We start from the raw sequence: 5335 nt of genomic DNA, 5'->3' as shown, positions 1-5335 counted from the left end.
AGGCTTCTAGTTCCGAACAGCCCGTTCCGGGTGTGAGCTGCGAGCACGCGCTGTCCATCTTTATTTTCCTCTAGCGCGAGCTGGTAACGCCGATCTCAGCGCCTGCGCTTTATAGCGTCGCTGGGCGCTATAAGCTGGGCTCTCCATTCCATTGTCGCAAAATAATGATTTGCGCGAAGTAGTGCGCTTAAAAGAAAAAAAAAAACAGTGTAGGAGCTAGCGCCGCGCGCAGTTCGCAGTCGCTGGGGGCAGAATGCCGGTCGCTCTCGGCAGCGCTCAATTTAAGAAGCATAGTGAAATTTACAAATGAGCCGCTCTGAACTCCGGCAGTCATTTTGAACATCGTAGAAACTTCCGCGCGTGTTCATGACTGTTTTACAGCGCTGTAGTGGCGTCACGAGAAGCAAGCTCACCGTCAGCAGGCACTGGCAGTTATCTCGGAACCAATGGCAGCGCGATGCGGCGTCGTAAGCAGTGCAGACGTTTCGAAATGAGCTGCGCCTGGCAACGCTTTACGATGTCACGGTTGAGAGCGCAGCAATCGCGGCGCATTCGGGCGCACGGAGCACGCTACTGCGCGATTTTGTTTTAAATTTCAAGGGGCTTCATACCGGCCATATGAAAAGGGCTACAATATGGGCTATAAATTTTGCAGCAGTCGACAACTTTCTATTTCACACCTGAGAGTTTGAAACTGTATTCGAAAGGTGTACAGTACATTTATCAACTAATTATCAGAGCAGGTGGAGCCAAAATATACTACCCTGTACTTTACGGAACTTGGTTTCAATTCGAAAGAACGCGTTCTTTTTTTAATTCTTGATTCATTTTAGCTTACAATCTGCATATTCCTACTATGAATGCATCACTTGTGAAGTGTTAGTGACAACAGCAGGGCGAGAAATTTATTCTTGGGGTCATAACTGACACCAAGGCCGACGCGAAATTCTCATGCTAGTACAAAAATACGAAAATTTTCGACACCTCAAGGGGTTAAAATCTTTCGACGCAAGGAACCTAGCACTTCCGGTGACCAATACAAAGTCCACTGAGTGAAACAGAAGTTAGTGTAGCTGTCAGGTACAGCGCGCTCGAAAGTTCGACGCTGGATGACGCGAAAAAAAACTAGCCCAATATTAAAATATACTTTTGAGAATCATAATGGCTCTTTTGCGAAGTGATTCACCGCTGCTTCTTACAGTATTCCTAGATAGGAAAGCTCTTAGCGGTGGCATGACTTTTAATAACCAGGAGGGGGAGGGTTGTGGGCGCTCTTGCTAATTGAAGCTGACAAGTTGAAAAAAAAAAAACTAAATTCGGCAGAGACACTTAAGACTGCTTGCGGGTGAGAATGAGAAAGCATTACTGTCCCTGGGTGCATTGATTACGCGTAATGCTTGTATATGCATTAAAGTTCTTTTCAACGAGTTTGTATTATCGCAATGGGTGCGCACAAGACCAAACGTTCGGACCGTCTCATTAAACGGCAATCAGGTTGGCCGAGTTTGCATGTCGCGGACGCAGTACGTAGGCGATGTATGACACCTCCTATACACACGCACGGGCGTATGACACCCGTGCGTGTCACAATTTTGCATCACAATCACATTCAACTTTGCATCGCACTTGCGTCACGATACTAATCGCAAAGTATTGGGAGGCATACAATTGAAGCTAGCCTCCAACTTGACTAGCACATGTAAGGTACATTCAATGAGCAATCGGATGACGCCACCTGGAACGATGTGCGACAAAAGAGTTGCGTCCCGATTTTGGTACGAATGTCAGGGAAACCGGCGCCACATTTAGACCACCCTATGGCGAGTATATATAGACGAGCAACATGTTCTCGCTTCGGCGAGCGCGGCTTCGGCCGCTTCTTTTTGAGCAGCGTCCGCTCCGGCGGACGCAGTTTTTGCTGCGACGCGCGTCTTTTCTTTCCTTTTCTCTTTCTTCTGATCTTTTAACTCTCCTCTATCTGCACGTGGCAGCGGTGGTGGCTTGGCTCGAGCCAGTAGCAGGCCCGTGCAATTTCCTCTTCATCCTTCTCTCAGTCACAACAACAACAACAACAGATTGTCTGGAGTGACGGTGCTCGGCTGGCTGTGTGCGTCATATGACCGCTTGATGACGTCATTCTATTTCTCTTGCCATCACTGGAATTTTCTTTGCCATCTGCGAGTACACACACACGCACGCAGACGCACGCGCACGCGCACACACACACACACACACACACACACACACACACACACACACACACACCGCCGACTTTTCTTGTAATAGGACTAATAATGATTTAGCGTTGTAAATTTTAGGGTTTAATATCGCTAAGAAAGCTCGGAAATTCCCTCAACATGTACAGTCGTTTTCAAAAATACACGGCCCACGGCTTCAGGTTGAGGAGCGGACGCGGGGCCGCACCGCGGCGCTGCTATCTCCGACCAGCCCTTGCTGCGAGGGTGCGCCGCGTGACGACAGCCTTCGCCCTCGCTCTCGAGCTGTTACGTAACGCGGCTGATAAAGTCTATGTGCGGCGTTCGCCCGTTTCGCCGCTGGGGCTCGCTTCGAAAGAGGGCGACTGGATATTCGCGGGTGTCTACGCGCGCCGTGCGGGCGCGAAAATCGAGTGCCATGGCAAGGTGCTCCCGCTTTGCCGCGCTCGCTTGCCGCTGCTTTTAAACAAGTGTAGGCTCGCGCAGCGCTGAGATACTGCGGTTTGCAGTGGCGAGGCTTTGCTTCTCTGTCCTAACTGCACTTCGTATGTATAGTTGTTCCCAAAAGCACGGTTTAATTTTTTTTTTCATTTCGTTTTAAGGCGAAAGATTTAATGGCCCATTACTAGAAAAGCCGGTGGCGTCTGTGTAGGGAGATGGTACAAAAAGCAGGGTGCCCTCATCGGCAATGCCTACATCATCAAGAAAGTAAAGCTGCATTAGGGTGGGTTATGGCGTATTGCTCTGGAACAGGGGTGGATCCTACTGGATTGCAGTGAATTACGTCAACAATACAGTTGTATTACGAGCGTACTGCAGTGAATTAAGGCGGATCGCGATGGATTAAGACTGGATTATTGAGGCTAGGCTGGATTACCTTAAATTGGGTATAGTAGTTGTGGGTTATGTGAGAATTGGTTGATTACAGGGGATTTAGAGTGTATTGCATTGCATTAATCTGCAGTAGGGTTGATTAAGTTGGATTACGCTAGATTCTGGGGGATTACATTGCATTAAGTTTCAGTAGGGCTCTCACACCTCAGGAATTTTTGCGGGACAACAATCTACCCAATTCAGAGCAATCCAATCTAATTTCATGTAATCCAGTTTTAATTCATCGCGATCCGCCAGAATTCACCACAGTACGCCCGTAATACAACTGAATCCTACGTAATTCACTGCAACCCAGTAGAATCCACCTCTGTTCTAGAACAATACGCCATAACCCACCCTAATGCAGCTTTACTTTCCTTATGATGTAGGCATTGCCGATAAGGGCATCCTCCTTTTTGAGTCATCTCCCTACACAGACGCCACCGGCTTTTCTCGTAATGGGCCATTAAAGCTTTCGCCTTAAAACGAAATGAAAAAAATTTAAACCGCGCTTTTGGGTACAACTATACATGCGAAGTGCAGTTAGAACATAGAAGCAAAGCCACGCCACTGCAAACCGCCGTATCTCAGCGCTGCGCGAGCCTACATTTGTTGAAAAGCAGCCGCAAGCGAGCGCGGCAAAGCGGGAGCACCTTGCCATGACACTCGATTTTCGCGCCCCCACGGCGCGCGCAGACACCCGCGAATATCCGGGCGCCCTCTTTCGAAGCGAGCCCCAGCGGCAAAACGGGCGAACGCCGCACATAGACTTTATCAGCCGCGTTACGTAACAGCTCGAGAGTGAGGGCCACGGCTGTCGTCACGCGGGGCACTCTCGCAGCAAGCGCCGGTCGGAGACAGCAGCGCCGCGGTGCGGCCCCGCGGCCGCTCCGCAGCCTGAAGCCGTGGGCCGTGTATTTTTGAAAACGACTGTACCACATAATCAACTTTGGTGAAAGACTCCATCAAAATGCGAATAAATTGCGTAGGAACCAAAAAATAATTCTAGGAAATAAGAATTAAAAATGAGATAAATGAAACTGAACCAAGAGTTTGGAGCCTTGGAGGTTAACGGGTAAGTACAGTCGCGGACAGAATAATATGGACCATGCGTCGGTGATTAGTCTTGACGTGCCTTGCAACAAGTAATGGATGTTTGATGCATATTCCGGTAATATTAACTTTTTCCCTTGCACATAAATGAGGCAGACATTTCTATACAAGAATGCAAAACTTGGTGAGCTGGAGTTGTTGCCTGGAAAAATAGCGCAAAACAGACGGCGACGAAACGAAGGGGACACACAGAAGCACTCGTGGGTGTCCGCTTTCTTGCGTCGTGGTCTTTTTTGCGCTATTTTTCCAACATGCAGAGACATTTCTATTTTCGCCCCGCCGCGGTGGCTCAGTGGTTACGGCGCTCGGCTGCTGGCCCGAAAGACGCGGGTTCGATCCCGGCCGCGGCAGCTGAATTTCGATGGAGGCGAAATTCTAGAGGCCCGTGTACTGTGCGATGTCAGTGCACGTTAAAGAACCCCAGGTGGTCGAAATTTCCAGACCCACTTCACTACGGCGTTCCTCATAGCCTGAGTCGCTTTGGGACGTTAAACCCCCATAAACCAAACCAAACCAACATCATTTCTATTTTTGTTAAGCAGAGCGACAGAAGAGTTAGAAAGTGGAAGCATGGTCCATATTATTCTGTCCTCGACTGTATACCACTGTTGATGTTAGAATAGTTTAAATGCGTTTTATAAAGGCTTTTTTCACCAGGAGAGTGTTAAGCATCCGGAGTCCGTGCAGCGAGAAGTGCTGAAGACCTCTTCACAGTGCTTGTTTATTCAAATTGATGTGGAAGTGAAAGTATATAGATGCCAATAATGTGTTAGTTGTAATTTTTGTTGCGAATACCATGCATCGTTTATGTTTTTTTGAGCATCACACATCCCCTGCGATGCAGGAGAACACGGCATTATCAACAACGTTTCTGTTCACGTTAATACAATGTGAGCGCAGTGTTTGCAACGCACAAGTTTTTGTACAGATATTTTCACCAAAGGTTCTCCAGTGGTACGCTTTGAACAAAGTAGCGGCGCGTCACCACTGTATTCGTTAGTGACTGCGACATTGCAACTAGCGTGGAAAGCACAAGGACAGCGACAAAAGGAACCGACGGGACAGCACGACGGGACGGCACTAGCGTGCTGTCCCGTCTGTTCCTTTTGTCGCTGTCCTTGTGCTTTCCACGC

The sequence above is a fragment of the Amblyomma mixtum genome, chromosome 5, assembly GCF_055824585.1.
Source record: "Amblyomma mixtum isolate Tamu chromosome 5, ASM5582458v1, whole genome shotgun sequence".
In the NCBI taxonomy this organism is placed as follows: Eukaryota; Metazoa; Arthropoda; class Arachnida; order Ixodida; family Ixodidae; genus Amblyomma; species Amblyomma mixtum.
Note: the sequence above shows the minus strand (reverse complement) of the source record.